The sequence below is a fragment of the Mercenaria mercenaria genome, chromosome 10 (genome assembly GCF_021730395.1).
Source record: "Mercenaria mercenaria strain notata chromosome 10, MADL_Memer_1, whole genome shotgun sequence".
Taxonomy (NCBI): Eukaryota; Metazoa; Mollusca; class Bivalvia; order Venerida; family Veneridae; genus Mercenaria; species Mercenaria mercenaria.
In genome coordinates, this window is record NC_069370.1 from 47807005 (window position 1) to 47825088 (window position 18084).

The 18084-nt window shown below is 33.3% G+C and overlaps 1 long non-coding RNA gene across 1 annotated transcript in view; it reads left to right on the top strand.

Annotated features, from left to right (window-relative positions):
- The window catches only part of LOC128559910 (uncharacterized), a 157770-nt gene that overhangs the window by 119586 nt on the left and 20100 nt on the right, over nucleotides 1-18084 (top strand). Inside the window, exons 6-7 of the long non-coding RNA XR_008372757.1 lie at nucleotides 13097-13158; nucleotides 13765-17994. This is a non-coding gene — a long non-coding RNA (uncharacterized LOC128559910). The remainder of the gene's footprint in view (nucleotides 1-13096; nucleotides 13159-13764; nucleotides 17995-18084) is intronic.

The window sequence follows — 18084 nt, forward strand, 5'->3', positions numbered from 1 at the left end:
TCAAACTATCTTTCAAGCTTCCTGGAACATCAAGCTATCTTTCAAGCTTCCTTGAACAACAAACTATCTTTCAAGCTTCATTGAACATCAAACTATCTTTCAAGCTTCCTGGAACATCAAACTATCTTTCAAGCTTCCTTGAACAACAAACTATCTTTCAAGCTTCCTGGAACATCAAGCTATCTTTCAAGCTTTCTGGAAAATCAAACTATCTTTCAAGCTTTCTGGAACATCAAGCTATCTTTCAAGCTTTCTGGAAAATCAAACTATCTTTCAAGCTTCCTTGAACATCAAGCTATCTTTCAAGCTTCCTTGAACAACAAACTATCTTTCAAGCTTCCTGGAACATCAAGCTATCTTTCAAGCTTCCTTGAACATCAAGCTATCTTTCAAGCTTCCTTGAACAACAAACTATCTTTCAAGCTTTCTGGAAAATCAAACTATCTTTCAAGCTTTCTGGAAAATCAAACTATCTTTCAAGCTTCCTGGAACATCAAGCTATCTTTCAAGCTTCCTGGGACATTGAACTATTTCTTTCAAGCTTCCTGGAACATCTAACTATTTCTTTCAAGCTTCCTGGAACATCGAACTATCTTTCAAGCTTCCTGGAACATTGAACTATTTCTTTCAAGCTTCCTGGAACATCTAACTATTTCTTTCAAGCTTCCTGGAACACTGAACTATCTTTCAAGCTTCCTGGAACATCGAACTGTCTTTTAAGCTTCCTGGAACATCGAACTTTCTTTCAAGCTTCCTGGAACATCGAACTATTTCTTTCAAGCTTCCTGGAACATTGAACTATCTTTCAAGCTTCCTGGAACATCTAACTATTTCTTTCAAGCTTCCTGGAACACTGAACTATCTTTCAAGCTCCTGGAACATCGAACTGTCTTTCAAGCTTCCTGGAACATCGAACTATTTCTTTCAAGCTTCCTGGAACATTGAACTATCTTTCAAGCTTCCTGGAACATCGAACTATCTTTCAAGCTGCCTGGAACATTGAACTATTTTTTTCAAGCTTCATTGAACATCTAACTATTTTTTAAGCTTCCTGGAACATCAAGTCATTTTTTCAAGCTTTGTGAAACATCAAACCATTTTCCATTAGCTTCATGAAACAACAATCAGTGTTGATGCCATAGCACTTTGAGAAGTAGTATAAACACAGGAGTCCTGTGGAAACCAAGTTGCAGTCCGGTAACACATTCTCCATTTTTGTGCCTGGGTAACACAACTTGCATTAAAATCTTGAAATTAATTTTAACTGCAGCTGTTTTGAAAAGCAAATATTGAGATGGAATAGATAATATTTAAACTTTATGGTATCCTGATCATGGTGTATTTGTTAATAATGAAGTGGTGCAACTGCCCCTTTATCTTAAAACATGTTGAGCTCCCTTGTGGACACAGCCAGCTCTTCAAAATGCAGGTGCCTCATTTTTAGGTACATTCGTTATCATTATATATTTAGTACAATTAGATTTAGTTGAATTAATGTATATGGGATTAATTTTGAAAAATTACTTCTCTTAACCCGCTATATTAATGCTAGTGCTCTTCTAATTGAAACACTTCTGTTGATTATAAATTTAATGAAAACAGGCCTGAATTTAACTTAACTGCCATATTTTCAACATTAACATTTTAAACATTATTCATGCAAGAGGTATTTTTATGAAGGAAGTTCCTATTATAAAATGTACAGAAATTTTAATCTGCTAGGAGGACACACACGTGTTTTATAGATAGTTTACTAAAATTTTTGATAGTTGTTGGATCTGCTATTAAACACAGAAGTTTTGAGTATCATAAAGTCCAGGATAAAACAGTACCATATTATATACTGGAGTCACCAAGAGCATGTTATCCCTTGCAAAAGGATAGGTGGATGGATTTCATTTTTTGTACAAGATCATTAAGATGTTCACACTTAAACATCCATACAAATGAGTTTGGCTAAAAGTTATCCAAACACAATTATCTAGGGCCCTCCCCAGAATTCTTCATATTAAAAGGTGCTTTTTGTTGTTGTTTTTTTTTTTTTTTTTTTTTTTTTGGGGGGGGGGGGGGAGCAGTTATTACAAAATTTTATCAAAATCAGTAAAACATACATTTCTATTAGGTTTTAACACTTATTTAGTGTGTTTTTATTCTTTCCATTTTATAAATCTCCAACAGAATACACAAAAAGTACAAAAATTCATATATTGTCATTGTGACAACCTTTAAGAATTTGAATTCAATTTAAACATTTTCAGAAATTACAATTACCATATTGATTACTTATTACTAAAAGTATTACAGTTTCTTAATTCCACTAAATAGAAATAGATTAAGTGTATTTTTATTTGATATGTCATTTGAAGTACCCACCTGCCAAAGGACTGTGTAACTGGTAATTGGAATTGAAGGTTCAATTAATTTTGTCAAAATATTCAAGCATGTGATAATTTTATACTAATTGCTTGCAACCTTCAATATTATTTGACATTAATCATAGAAAATTGGAATTTCTTTCATGTTCCATACTTGAAAACCAGATTATTTAATGGAATTTTGAATAAAATTTAAGAATAGTGTTGCCTGCAATAACAAATTGATATCGAAACAAGTCAATATTCATGCAGATGCACCGATCAGTCGGTCTGTCCGTCCGTCCATGCACTTGACAACTGTTGTAAAAACGTTGGATTGAATTATTTTTGGTGCACAGATATATACAATGTACAGCCAGACTTGCTGGAGGGACCAGTTGTTTTAAGAGATCACTTTTTCAGTTCCTTTGCATGATGTTAAAGAACAAATTATGTTGTATTAAGTGAGTAGTTGTGTAAAGAGACCATTTCTTAGATGGTCTCTTAATGCAAGTGGTACAGTGTATAACTTCCGAAAACCGAACGACCTCCGGACCAGCCTGAAAGTTCGGTATTTGGAAGTTTCCGGAATTCAGAAGTTTGAAAGTTTGTAGGCAATTTAGAGTGAACGTGGTGCACAAGAGTTATGTTTTCTTACATGTAGGATGAAGGAGATTATTATCCATTATAATTTTTCAAGTTTGTGTAAAGTAATTAATTAATTGATTAATTAATTATATTAAGGATATAAATACATAAATAACAAATATAAAAAAAAACATATCTTTAATAATAGGATTTATGCAAGCATTTTCCACTTACATTTTACCATCTTTGGAGTCCAGAGTTCGTCAATTATTTAATAAATGTTGATAATGCATAGTTTAATCGATGTAACTAAATCAATTAAAACACCAGTCTTTCTTTCATTCAAACTTTAAGAAAGGTTTTCACACGTAAGATATTTAATTCATCACATTTTCATAAATTGAATACAAATTAAAGTAATTGCTGATTACTTCCTTACTTCTGCATTAAATGTTCATTGTGCTTATAAAGTGTGTCAAAATAAATGCGGTCCTTCAAATATCGTCCGGTTTTCAGAATTCGGAAGTTCCGGTTTTCAGAAGTTAAAAGTATATAGAAATAAGAACAGAAAAAATGGGACCTTGAGTTTCGTGCGGTTTTCAGAGGTTTCCGGTTTTCAGAAGGTCCGGTTTTCGGAAGTTCCACTGTATTGTAATCATAAGATACAGGTTAAGGATGATTTTTATCACAGTCTACTAATTTTTGCCAGAGTTATGGCCCTTTTTAGACTTTCAGCTAAATGTTGATGTCCATTTGGAAGATTTATGGATATTGAATTTATTTTTGGTGCACCAGTACATAATTATAAAATGCAGGCTAAATCGAATTTCAGTAACAATTTACGATTTTTGACAGAGTTATGTCTCCTTTTCGACTTAAAATTTTGCAAAATGTCTTTTTCTGTTTCATAGATTTTGAAAGGATGAATAAATTGAATCCATTTTTGGTACACAGCTAGGTATATATAATAGAATGGCAATACCATGCAGCATGTAACATCTCATTTTCCTATGAAGCATATTACAGTCATGCTGATCGTTTATTTTCATAAAACGAATAAAATATGTGAGAATGGTGTAAAATCATAGATGTAACACCGTTAGAGTGTTTGGTGGGCAGTTTGTTAAAGGTCTTTGCTTGAAACATGTAGGGATTCCATTAAATGACAAGCATTTAGGTTTAATCTTGTTTTTTTTATACTTCTGTTTTTATATTTCGTTTGCATAAGGATGTTATACCAGGTTAGCTGTAGGAACATTACTGTATGCTTTTTTCATAAAATTGTATGTTATTGTTTACGCCCAGTTCCATACCTCATTTTTTATTTCGATGTAAATGAGATGTGAAACCAAAATTTGTAGTCCTGTTTGGCGCCATATAACCTTTGCTGTGTTGGTGCGCTGTAAAACCCTAATAAATAAATAAATTGTCATATTGTATAATAATCTAAAATTTCAGTAAAGCTCAGAAATGAAGCTTTTAAAGCACACTATTCTAGATACCTTTTTAACATCCCTGATATCTTTTAACTTCATAATTTTATTTAAGCTTTATTGTTTGTGTGTTCAAAGATGTACCAACATGCGAACATATTTTTTTTTTTAATCAAATATACATTAAGATATAATTTTCAAGGCTTAAATAGAATAGATAAATGTTTACAATTTATAAAGAAAAGCCAGGAGAAATTCAACCACCTGGACTTAATATAACATAGAATCAATGTCTTTGATTATTTATCTTTTGAAAAATATTCTGCAAGAATCTCACTTTCTTCCCCAAACCTCACCAAGAAGAGACAATTATGACCTGCAGTGACACTTAACAGACATAGAAAATTGATAAATATTTATGTAGTTAAAATGAAATGTTTGCTAATTTTGCAAACACTTTAACCTGTCTGAGTAAATTAGCTTGAAAGCCTACACTGCTTCAAAAGAATTTGCAGAAATTGAAGAAACTGGTGAAAAACACACATATAATAAAGTGAAATTAGTTTATAATAAGACTTTGTTATCTCCTAATTTCCTCACATGAGTGCTGTATTATTATAGCCCTGAACTACAGAATGATGCTGGTGTACAATTAGAGAGTGTGCTTAACAGTCATAGGGTTATATATTTCATGGGGGTGGGAGGAGTGTGTTGGATGGGTGTTGGGGGAATGTAGGACGTTTTGGCCAGCAGACGTTTTGGCCCGTACGTTTCGGCCTAGGATGTTTTGGCCAGGCATTTTTTGGGGGTAGGACGTGTTAGCCAAAAATAAATTGTGGTTCCATATCATGCAAAAAATGGTCAGGAGATTATTCTAAAAATGTTTATAGTCAAAGAAGTATAAAAAAACATTTATTTTTATAGCTCTTTGTTATAGTGTAAGTGAATAAATTATACTGATAATAAAACATACTCATGGTATTTTATTTTTATTTCTTTATAATCTTTTTATATGTATACATATATATATACATTGTGTATGTGTGTGTGTATGTGAAAATTTTTGCCATTTACAACAGATCAAATTCACAATTATTTTTCTTAAAAAATGATCAATTATACTGTAACATATGATAACATATTAATATCCAGATCATATTTTGTATATTATGGAAATAATTTTTTTTTGGGCCAAAACATCCTATCTCAAAAATTTTCTTGTCCAAAACATCCTAGGCCAAAAGATCCTAGGCCAAAACGTCCGGGCCAAAATGTCTGTGGCCAAAACGTCCGTCCTCCGTGTTGGGGTGGGGTTGTGGGGCTTGGCAGAGACCTCACAAGGGGTAGTGGATAGTTATGATGTCCTCAAGGGGTGTAGTAAGGGTATTCTAAATTTGGGTTCACGTTGTAGCTGCTGTGAGTTCTTAAAAAAGGATAAAAATGGATTATGGATTTTAAGTTATTTTAAAGTCATATATGCTGTTGCTGTCAAGCAAAAATAATACAATTATGGGAAAAACAGTTGTTAAGGCAATCATATATATAGCTAGGCATTGGCCATTGTTTATATAGATTATAGATTTATTATTGCTAGATTATTTTAAGATTAAGTTATTGATGATGATGATGATTATGATGAACTCTAATAATATGGATGATGTAAATAATTTACTGGAGAATTGTTGTTATCACATTTGATGTTGTAGGAATGGAATACTTTTGGTATAACACTAGGGTAATAAACTTTTGAGCATGACATTGTTTTAAGTATAGAAAACTTAGTTGAAATTGACTTTGTCTATAATAATTAACTTGATGTTTTCAAGGGAATGTTTCATGTGATGAAGAGAGACTCAATCTTTGAATTAAGTATGAAAAGACCCTGATGTATTTATTACTGGTCAAGAAACTCTATTGATTAATACTGAGATAGGATAATTTCATGTTATAATGTAAACAGAGTTATGGAAGTTTCTCAGTATCTTACAGAAAAATGCCAAATTGAACTTCTTAGAAATGACAGAAATGAAAACACAATAACATATCTGACAAGAGCATCAGAAAGTGTTAAACATCTAACATGATAATCCTATCTCTGCATATTCATTCCCAAGTGTCATTTCTTCCAATGATTTTATCATTAAAAAAAATAACATATTTATCTCTGAGAAATTACCGGGAACTAGCTCATTCCCAGCTGCATTTTAGCAATGTCTTTTAGACAAATTACACAAATTCAACTTGAAAAGTTGTGGGTGGTTACCATTGGGATATGTTATTGTATAACTGTCGGCTAAACATGTGGAAGGCTTTAAATTGTAATTTCAAATCTGAGAAACTTTAGATCTTACCCTTGAATATTATAAATACATATGGTGTGATTTAAATTATTCAAAGAACCATAGTGGAGCTTGTACATACTCAAAATGCTTCTAGCATAATGCTTCCGTTGTACTGTTTTACTTTTTTCATATGAATTTAAAGTTACTAAGTCCAATTCTTTTATGCATCAGCTTAGAATTTTAATCATTTAGGTATGATGTTTGACACCTGAGTGTTGTTCATGAGTTTTGTAGCTTTTGAGATAGAGTTGCAAGTTTTTTCATCTTCTTGCATGTTGAAAAATGATTTTTGATAAAAGTTTTTTTTGAATTGGTAGACACATGGTCCAGAATGAAGCATTTGATATAGATCTAGTAAGCATTAATTTTAAACAATATTTCTGCCTTTTTTTTTCATCTCACAACAGGAACGCTTAGCCCCATATTTTGAGAAAAAAATCAAACATCTCCAAATCATAGAAAGAAGGGGTTGTTTTACATAAAAATTGATCAGCATATAAAACATTATTGTACATCACTCTACAAAAAAAATAACGATTTACTGATATATACATTGAATTCTGGAAAAGACTGCTTTCGGACAGTTGAGTGCCTTTACATATCTCAGTTTTGATGCATTTCCAATATGTCCCAGCGCTGAAATTTCACATAACTAGGTGGAACATACTTTTTAGCAATTGTTTATTTTTATTTCTTTACAAATGGCATTTGTTTTAAAGGGGGACAACTTTTTGAGAATATTTTAAGTATCCATCGTAGGGGACAGTATGGTAGATCATGTAATGGACAGGTAGATCATTGGTAAAGATGTTCTTTGTTTACCAAATATTTCTGTGTTTTGATGATTATATATATACTCCTACACCTTAAGGCACTACATTACTTGGCACAGTCGTATTTTAGACTAACTGGCACTTGTAAGTCACACCTTTATTCTGTTATGTATGTATAATTTTAGTAATTCAGTATAGGCATCAAAGAAGTACCTTACCAAAACAGTGATTATCAAGAACCAAAAAAACAATGGTATTTTAAGTAGACGGTTTTAATTTTAATAGATATTTTAAAGTCTCTCAGTAATGAAGCTGTGTCATTGGTGTTCAAGTGCACACCTGGTCTAACACCTAGATGCATTAATAACCAAATTTATAGTGTGAATTTGTGAGATGCTGTGCTGGGTTGGAACCTGTTTTTGATGAATATTATTCATGAAGTGCTTCTGCCTATCATAACAACCATCTTTCATTTCTGAGTACTTTTAAAAGAGCAAATGAGGCAAAAATCGCACTATTATAGCTGATAGAAAACACAGCAGACTGCTTTTGTATAAAACCTTATAGCATGAAGTATCAGAAATGTGTTCATCATTAAAACAAACAGGCTTTCTGAATTATAAATTTCTGTATGTGCCAGGCATCCATGTTTTTTAATGAAATAGAGCTGCTTGATTAACTGAACAGGTTCCTGTGGGGTAAGAAATTGTACCTATTCCAAATATTTAATCAATTAAGGTGAGTATTCATCAATAACTTCTGCTGGTATTTATTTATAAGAAATTCTTCTTAATGATTTATTTTAGGTGATTAATTTCTCTGCTTAGAAGAAGTTATGAGAAATCAATCTGAATCAGCCAAACATCTATGCAACTTATGATTTATATTAAAGGAGTGAGACTTTGCTGTGTAGCAAAGCAGCTGGTAGGCCTTACAGTGATGTGAAAATGATCAGAAACTGTTTTCATGGTAGGTGAAGTACTGGTACAAATATTCTATTTTTCTAAGTTTGTTAATGACAAACATCAAATACATTTAATAGTGCTCAGTCTCCTTTTTTCCTAAAATCATAGAAACAGAAAACAGAATAATAGATTTCTTATATATTCCCATGTTGATTTTAGGTAAGTAATAACAATGGACAGCAAGCAGATACTGGGATGATGATTCAAGGCTTGTTCATAGTTTGGGTGAAAATTTGGGAAAAACTGTTTACATAGAATAACATATGTTCAAATCGGAATTGAATATTGAAGAAATCCAATGTAGGAGACTGACAGTGTTAATCATTTCAAAAGCATCTTGGACTGTCAACTTTCTTTGTTGCATTTATAAAACCCACACATTTCCTGCATCTATCAATGACTCCACAGAAAACAGTATTATAAGACACTGTAGAAACAATGTATGAAATCACAATACAGAAGCCTAAATTTTGTTGGCAGCCTGTCTGAAGCCAGAGGTTATTTCTATGATTACTTTGGCCACAGTGGGACAGGCAGTCAGACTGGTTCACCCTCATTCAGACATTATAAACAGACTGCATGTTATTTACAATATAGTGCCTGCATCAAAGTAAAAATTTCAACTTAATTGTCTCTGTTACCTCTCCATATCTGTCACCAGTGAAAATGATCAGTGAAATTTCACTGATATTTCAATGAAATTTCAATAAAATACCAGTGAAATAACTGAAAGATTTTGGCAAATTATCAGTAAAATTTTGTTGAAATTTCATTAAAATTTCGCCAAAATAACAGTAAAATTTCTGTGAAATTTCACCAAATTTCAGAAATATTTTGCCAAATTCTTTCGGTGAATTTTGATGAAATTTCAGAAATATTTCTGTGAAATTTCACCAAATTTCATAAATATTTTGCCAATTCTTTCGGTGAAATTTCATTGATATTTCTGTGAAATTTCACCAAATTTCATTATTATTTTGCCAAATTCTTTCAGTGAATTTTGGTAAAATTTTATTGATATTTCTGTGAAATTTCATCAATATTTTGCCAAATTCTTTCAGAGAAATTTCAGACATTTTGTCAAAATTTCGCCAAAACTTGGCAGAAATATCAATGAAATTTCATGTAAAGAATTTGGCAAAATTTCAAAGCAAAAAAGTTACTAAGGTCAAGGTCAAAGTCAAGTAACCCCAAATTACTTGGGGTCATCAGTTATTTGTACTTGAATATAGTCTAGGAAAAAAGGTCAGAAAAATTTGAAGTATTTTTTCCTATGTAAGTCATATAACAAGTGACCCCCAGGCTGGGGCCACTTTTCATTCCAGAGGCATAATTTGACCAAATTTATTAGAGAACCACTAGGCAATGCTACATACCAAGAATCAAAGGCTTAGGCTTTGAACTTACAGACATGAACATTTTTAAAAACAAATGCCTATGTTAGTCTGTGTAAAACTTGGGACCCCCTTGGGTCCTCTTTTCACCTCTAGGTAATTATTTGAACAATCAAGGTAGAGGACCATACGGCAATATTACATACCAAATATCAAAGGCCTAAGTCTTGTGATTTAAGGAAAGAAGATTTTTAAATCTTTTTCTTTATAAGTCTATGTAAAACGGGGGACCCGGGGATGGGCCTCTTCTCACTCCAGCGACATAATTTGAAAAGTCTTGGTAGTAGACCTCAAGATAATGTTCAGTTGCATATGGTACCAAATATCAAAGCCCTTATTAGGCCCTGTGGTTTTTGACAAGAGACAAGAAGTTTTTCCCTATATAAGTCAATATAAACCAAGTGACCCCAGGGCAGGGCCATATTTGACCCTAGGGGAATAATTTGAATGATCGTGGTGGAGGACCACTTGATGATGCTACATGCCAAATATAAAAGCCCTATGAACTGAGGTTTTGGACAAGAAGATTTTTAAAGTTTTTCCTTTTGGTTGCCATGGCAACCAGAGTTCTCCTTGAATTTCAATTCTTTGAAAAATTTTGAAGGGGGCTACCTAAGGATCATTCCAGTGATGTTTATGTTAGTCTCACACTTATCTTCTTTTTTTCTACATTTCCCCACCCACTTGTTTATCAATGTTTTCTAAATTTTCAGCATTGTTTGAAAAGCTTTAAACACTTATTTACTGTAGACCTATCAATTTTGAATTATTCTGCAATTTTTCTTCCATTATAACCATGTTCATGTAATGAAAATAGGTATTTTTCACAGATGGAATCAAATCTTCTACCAATGTGACTTTGCAGACGAAATATGTAATCACCAGTTATTTCCCTTGGTGCTAATATAGATTGTAACCCTGAAAAATTATCCTACCCTTAATTGCATTTCAACTGGAAGAAAATATGCTTTGAATTTGCTGTCCCCTGTTAATTAATAACTTGGTGGCCATTTTAGGACATTAATTTGGTACATGAGTGTACATAGTAAGGCTTTACTTCTAAATAATGATGTATTACTTCATCAGATTTTCTCACCAAAATTTTGCTCACAAAAATGTGACAATCAAAATTTCACTGAAAAATAAATTTTGGTGAGAAGTGAATTGCACCAAATTTCATTGACATTTCAGTGAAATTTTAGTGAAATTCCACAAAATTTTTATCATTTTGTTAAATTTCACCCGTTTCAATGAAATTTGGTGAAATTTCACTGAGATTTTGGTGACATTTTCACTGGGGGTATATGCAAATAATGTAGTAGCCCCCAAAATGTTTGAAAGACATTCAGCATTATATTTAAGTGTTAGGAATAGCTCCTGGACCATTTTGCACTTGAAAGGGGATGCTAAAAATTATTTTGATGAAATTTCAGAGTGAATGGATATAGTTTTGGGTTGGTTACTACATGTAGCTTCACCAGAATATATCATGTTGGAAAAAAAAAGAGAGAAAAATATGGCTAAGTACAAAAAGGGTCATAATGTAATCAAAATAAAAACAAAAGTTATAGAACCTAAGTTTGTTGGTATTTCAGTGGCAAAGAAGTGTTTGAAGTTTTATTCAGTTGTGATGTTTAGTTTCTGAGATATTAACTCTTTGACAGTGACAAAATGAAAAAAGATGGACATGTACAAAAAGGGAAATTTTTTGAAATATTGACTTCATTTGATGCAGTCTGGCTTCTTTTTAGGGTGGTACTTTGACAAAAAAATATACGCACATGCATAGTAATGGTAGTTACGCCCTTGTAATAGAAAACAAAAATATTCAACCCAATATAGAAGTATTCGGCAAATCGTTTTGTAGATTAGAATGTCAAGCAAATATTTCAGTTTTCTGAAACATTTTTCTGGCACTTGTTGTGTTTAAGAAATCATGTAGAGCTGTTTTTGACCAACTTGTATGTTTTTAGCTCATCTGAGCACGAAGTGCTTATGATGAGCTGTTAGAATCATTAGATCATGTCTGCCTTTTATTCTTCTTTCATCTATCAAAGAACAACTCCTCCTAAATCGCTAAGCCAATTTCAACCAAACTTTACAGGAATGTACCTCGAGTGGTCTCCTTTCAGATTCCTTCAAATCTAGGTCATTGATGCAGCATTCTGGCTGCAATAATTCTGGTTGCTATTGCAACCAATAAGAAACAGCTTTAATTGCCAAATTTTGAAATAATTCCATGGAAATGTTCCTTTGGTGACCCTCCCCCAAATCCTTCTACTTTGTCAAAAAAAAAAAACATGACCCTATACCAAATTCCCACCCACACACTTTAACCATTTCCCCTTCCCCTCCCAACCCAGCCCCACATACTATTCTTTATTTTGCTTAAGTTAAGTTATAGTATTCCTTGATATAATCTCTTAGTATCACATCATCCTCCTCTCCCCGCATCCCCTCTTGCCACCAGCATTACCTCTTATCCCACCCACACATTACCCTCCCCCTACCTCATATCCCATCCACACATTACCCTCCCCCGCCCCTATATAAAAACTTATAACAATTTCTTCATCATGTTGTCTTTTGGTGTCCTAAGTAATCATTCCAGCCCCCCACCCCTTCCCCACCCCACTCCTCCCTTCCCTCACACACACACTAAACCCACCCATATTTGTTTAAAGGAAACTTTAAATAAAAAAATTCTTAGAAAACACTAGCTTTATTTCAGATATTTTTCATGCTTGACCCTTTACCAACATTATTCAAGCACTCAGGTTAGCAATCTCAGGCCATCATGGCCCTCTTGTTATGTTGTAGGGTAAGTAAGAAATAGAAGGAGAGGAGATTTTTCTGTAGCTTGTCAATCATTGTAACTATTTCCTGCAATGGCAGACACCAGCAATTTGTAGATGCCAATGTTCATTACAAGTACACTTTTGTCAGCACAGTTACAGTTTAATAATGTCACAAGTTGTATTGAAGCATAAGAATGGTTCTAAGACATTTTGCAAATTGCAGAAACCATGTTACTTTTGTACATCTAGAAAGATAGGGGTTTCTTGACAAGTGATCACTCCCAGCTTGAAGTTTTCCACAAATTAATATTCTTACTTTGCTAAATTTGGATTATGAAAAGAATTGTCCCTCGGAGAAACAGATGTAATTAAGTTCATACGAGGCATTTTTACCCAGTCTGGTTAGCTATAAAATGTGAGCAAACAGGACAAATTTTAATGTACTTCAGGATGTTATGTCAGAAGACGCCGCAAGGAAAACAAACTGGTGCAGCAGGAGTCAGCATTTTAGGTATTTTCTACATTGCATATAATAAAATCTATAAAAAAGATCCAAATTCATGTATGAAAGTTTCATGTTTTTAACTCACCTGAGAGCAAAGTGCTCAAGATGAGAAAAGTCAATCAGATTACTAAATCAAATAATAGAACATACTTGCAGGTTATTTACAGATTAAATTTTACATTAAACATGGTCAGAATGTTTGTTTTTAAATTGAATACTAGGCACTAAGGCAGTCTGGGGTATGAATTAAAGGTCAGTTGAACCATATATTGCCTTTCTTGGCACTCTTGTTTTAGTTCTAATAGACAGTATAACACCTTTTGCCCAAGGTTGCAGGGGAATACACAAACTATAAGAATTACGAAGGGTTTCGAGGTATTCAAACAAATTATAAAATGCAATGTGCTGGGACTACATGAATTTCTTGACTGAGTCCAAGTGCAGTCAGTGAGCAGTGTTTCATCAAATCATGGAAATTTAGATATTATATAAAGAGAATATTTCCATTAATGTAGGTTGTTCACAGTGTAACAGTTTGTTTCAAAGGGTTACAAAGATACTGTAAGCATTGTATATATGTTAGACATGTCTGACACTGCTTTCTTATAACAGTGATAAACAAGTGGCAGGAAAGAACATCATGTAAGCAGTCACTGTTGTTGTCATTGTAAATGTTGGTTGTTTACTCTTCAAGATTGTGCTGATAGCAACTGCATGTTGTATTGTACTAAGCAAACAAGAATATGGAGTCACTTGCAGGTAAAGGTTCATGTTTGTGGCATATAGGTAGGTATTTGCCAGGTTGAGTTTTGACAAGATTTTTTGAAGGTGTCAGAAATTTCTGTTAAAAGTGAGATCTTGTAATTTGTTGGAGAAAACAATGTAAACATCCAAAGCAGCTAGCATTCGAACAGCGAACAAACATTCATACATTTAGTTTTCATACTTGGTGCTCTTCTGAGTGAGTGTCTTCTTGCACATTTGGAACAGGTTACTTTTGAAATACCAACCTAAATTCCAAGGAAGCATCACAAAATGAGGTTTGGGTGTTTCTCAAACTGCAGTTCTTGTTAAATATTGAGACTGTCTCATAAATTTCCTTTACCAGTTTTCTTTGATACACTTCTTTTCCTGTAAAAGTTCCTTGAACAATTAGGCACTAATCTTAGTTCCTGTTTGAATGTAAGTGGTTCCATGTGTTAAGGAAACTACAGCTAATTCATTTGAATTAAAAGTTAATTTGATATAGCCATGCATCTTGACTATCAAAGATGAATGAGCAGTCCTACCTGAAGTAGTTACTGAGAACTGTATCTATGTTAGTCCGAGTCTTTGATTAGTGGTTGTTAGGTGTTTGCTGATTGTTTGTTATTATAAGCAATTAAGATGAAACAAAAGATAATATAGTAGGGTTCCTTGACTTACACCAGATATACTCTTGACATGATTGTATCAATTGACTGGTAAATATGGCAAACCCATCCCTAAGACAAGTGGCTTAATTCTGGACGTGTGTTATTTCAGACACTTTATCTGTTTGTGTTAATAATTTCAGTACACAATTTTAAATCATTCAGCAAGCTGTTTAACTAAAAGATACTGCCATAGATTTACTTCAGAATTTATTTTCTTTTACTTTAATAGGATTGCACAATTTCTGTTGTTAGTATATCCCAATAAAAGGATGTTGACCTTCTGATACAAGGAATGTAAAATTGGAAGTAATTCAGTATTTTGTTATTGTTGATTAAAAACTTTCAGAGACCACAGTTGGATATTGATTGTATATATTCGCTTTAATCAATCAGGGACTAATTCTGCCCATTGATATAGACATTTTAGAAGTGTCCACAACTGTATGACATTAACACCCTGAAGCTATATTCCTGTATGTGCCAGCTACCTAAAATAACTTCTCAAATTTACTAAAGAAAAATCTGAATCAACAGCTTACTTTGATGACACAGAACACAATGGCATGGAAATTGGAGAACTTAGTTTATTGTTGTGTTCAGGTAACTGTTAGTGTATCAATTTCTCAACTTGTCACATTTGATAAAAAGCACCTCCCACAGCCTTTTTTGCCAAGTACTTGTCAAAATGTTGTGATCATTGAGCCATGATATTGGACTGACTATATCTTTATTGGATATCAGAGATAAGATCTTGGATGAATCAAATGGTAGTACTGATATAGGTGAAGATATCATCATCAGTACAGACATTATAAATGACATTAGTGGTCATATTGTAACACTTTTAAATAGCGATATAGACACATTGAGGTCTGATAGTGATCTCTTTGAAATAACTTAATAAAGAACAAATTTGTCTATACACATACAATTACTGCAATTTGTTTTTAATAGTTAGATGTCATATTTATAAGTGTCCAGGGGTTTAAGAAATTACCTAACATTAAAGCTTCTTCACTGTTATGGACAGTGTGTCTGCTACATATCTTTTTTTTATGATTGTATTTTGATGACCTGTTCAGCATTTCCTAATAAAATGTCTCATTTCATGAAATCAAAAAGTTCTGTTTTTTTTCATTTTATCTGTATCACAAAACTGTAGGGATGTTCAGCTGATGTAAATGAAAGTATCTCTATGATTCTAAGAGATACAGTACAATATGGAGATATATGCTGAGGAGATGTGATTAAATGAATGTTTCTCTATTTTTAGCTCATCCGATATTTTGGAAAAAAAATGATGAGTTATTGTCATCACGTGATCGGCATCGGCATTGGCATTGCCTGGTCAAGTTTTTGTGCTTAGGTCAGCTTTTCTCATAAACTATCAAAGCTATTGTTTTAAAACTTGCAACACTTGTTCACCAGTTTTAAAACTTGCAACACTTGTTCACCATCAATACCTGACTCCTGTATAGCAAGAAACATAACTCCATCCTGCTTTTTGCAAGAATTATAGCCCCTTTTGGACTTAGAAAATATCAGATTTCTTGGTTAAGTTTTGCGTTTAGGTCAACTCCTTAACGGTCAAAGCTATTGCTTTAAAACTTGAAGCAGTTATTCACCATTAAAAGCTGACTCTGCACAGCAAGTATCATAACCCTACATTGCTTTTTGCAAGACTTATGTCCCCTTTTGGACTTAGAAAATTAGATTTCTTGGTAAAGTTTTGTGTTTAGGTCTATCAAAGCTGTTGCTTTAAAACTTGCAACACTTGTTCACCATCAAAAGCTGGCTCTGTACAGCAAGAAACGTAACTCCATCCTGCTTTTTGCAAGAATTATGGCCCCTTTTGGACTTAGAAAATATCGTAAAAACACACGGGTAGGACAATTTTTCTGTTATACAGTGACAAAAAATCAGATGAGCATCTGCACCCGCAAGGCGGTGCTCTTGTGCTTTAGTGGGGACCTCTTTGGCTTAAAAGGTTGCTGATTTTGTATTGCTGGGTTCTCACTGGTGTGAGGCTGAACCTCACCAGGGATGGAGAATCAGTTCAGTTGAGATAGTCATACATCTAGCCTCAACATAGGTGCCTTAGCCAATGTCAGAAAATCAAGCAAGATACTCGTAACCTTTAGCCTGCACGCGGCAAGTGATTTCACCTTTAACCTGCTGGTGGCAAGTGATTCAACGAGGGCAGACCAGGGATGTGCAGGCTGATCTTGGTCTGCACTGTTCACTATTCAGTCAGTAAATTTTCAGTCAACACCCCTTCGAATAATAAATGGTACCGCCGAAATTGAATGATGAACCAGTCCATTTAAGAAATTTAGTAAATTGAGTAAAGTTTCCCCATAATTTGTTGAGTTGTTGGTCTTCACAACCTAAAAGGACTTGCCATTCAGCTATTGGTGTGACTTCCTAACAAAACTCACTAATTGCCTATATTGATCATGATAAAACTGATAGAGTAAAACTGATGAAAAAAAATACATATGAAGTATTGTATCTTAAGTATACTCAAATTGTGAGAATACTTTCAAATTGCGAGCGTACTCTCCTAGAGTGAGGCGATTACTGAAGATGATGATGATCTGGAATAGATGTATAGTATGTAGTAGTAAGGCTGTGTCTGATTTTGACCGGAATGTTTTAGGTATGTATCCAACTATTTCTCCCCAATTTCATCAAAGTCTTCAGGTAATGGGATCTAATTAAGTGCACACTTAAAACTTGTTACTCCCTGCACATTAACTGTACTTCATACTCAGGAAATGTCCATATAATTCCCTCTAATGATAATGACATGGCCACTGCTGGTAATTAACAGCCCATCATGTCTGAGTAGCAAGGACCTCCCTGTCTAATCTCTCTTTTATTTTGTTGTCTTTCTTCTTTATTGCATCTCATTTGTAGCAAATTATTACCTGGAAACAATGTTAGAATTAATTTTACAGATCAGTCCCAATGTATAGTGGTAATTCATGTAGAATTCCCTGTCTTAATTGGTGTTTACAGAAACTTTGAAGCAGATACCAGATACACAGTTGGTCATCCATTTGAACTTTGTGAAAATTATATTCTTAACACATTGATAACTGCATTAATTTTATTTTCTGGTAAACACACAGACATATTTCATTCTACTAATTCAAACAATGTATAGAATACATCATCAAAAGTGAAATTCTGTCTGTAGTTGATTCTTCAAGTAAATAGGAAAAGATCTTCTTTATATTGAATTGCAACAAGTTTGTATTTATGACATGACATTTGTCTGGTTTTCAGGATAAACCTTTATGTTTAATGGTTACAAACAATACATTTTCTATTTACAGAAGAAGTTTATGATGGAAAAACTGGCAGGATGGTCTGACATAAAGATTATAAGACTACATACACTTTGCCACCTCATACCATCAAAGTAAATTTATTAGTCTGTTTGTATCGACTTATTCAGCTCGAAACCTTAAAATGGTACTCGTTTCCCATATTATTGCAGAGGAAACATATT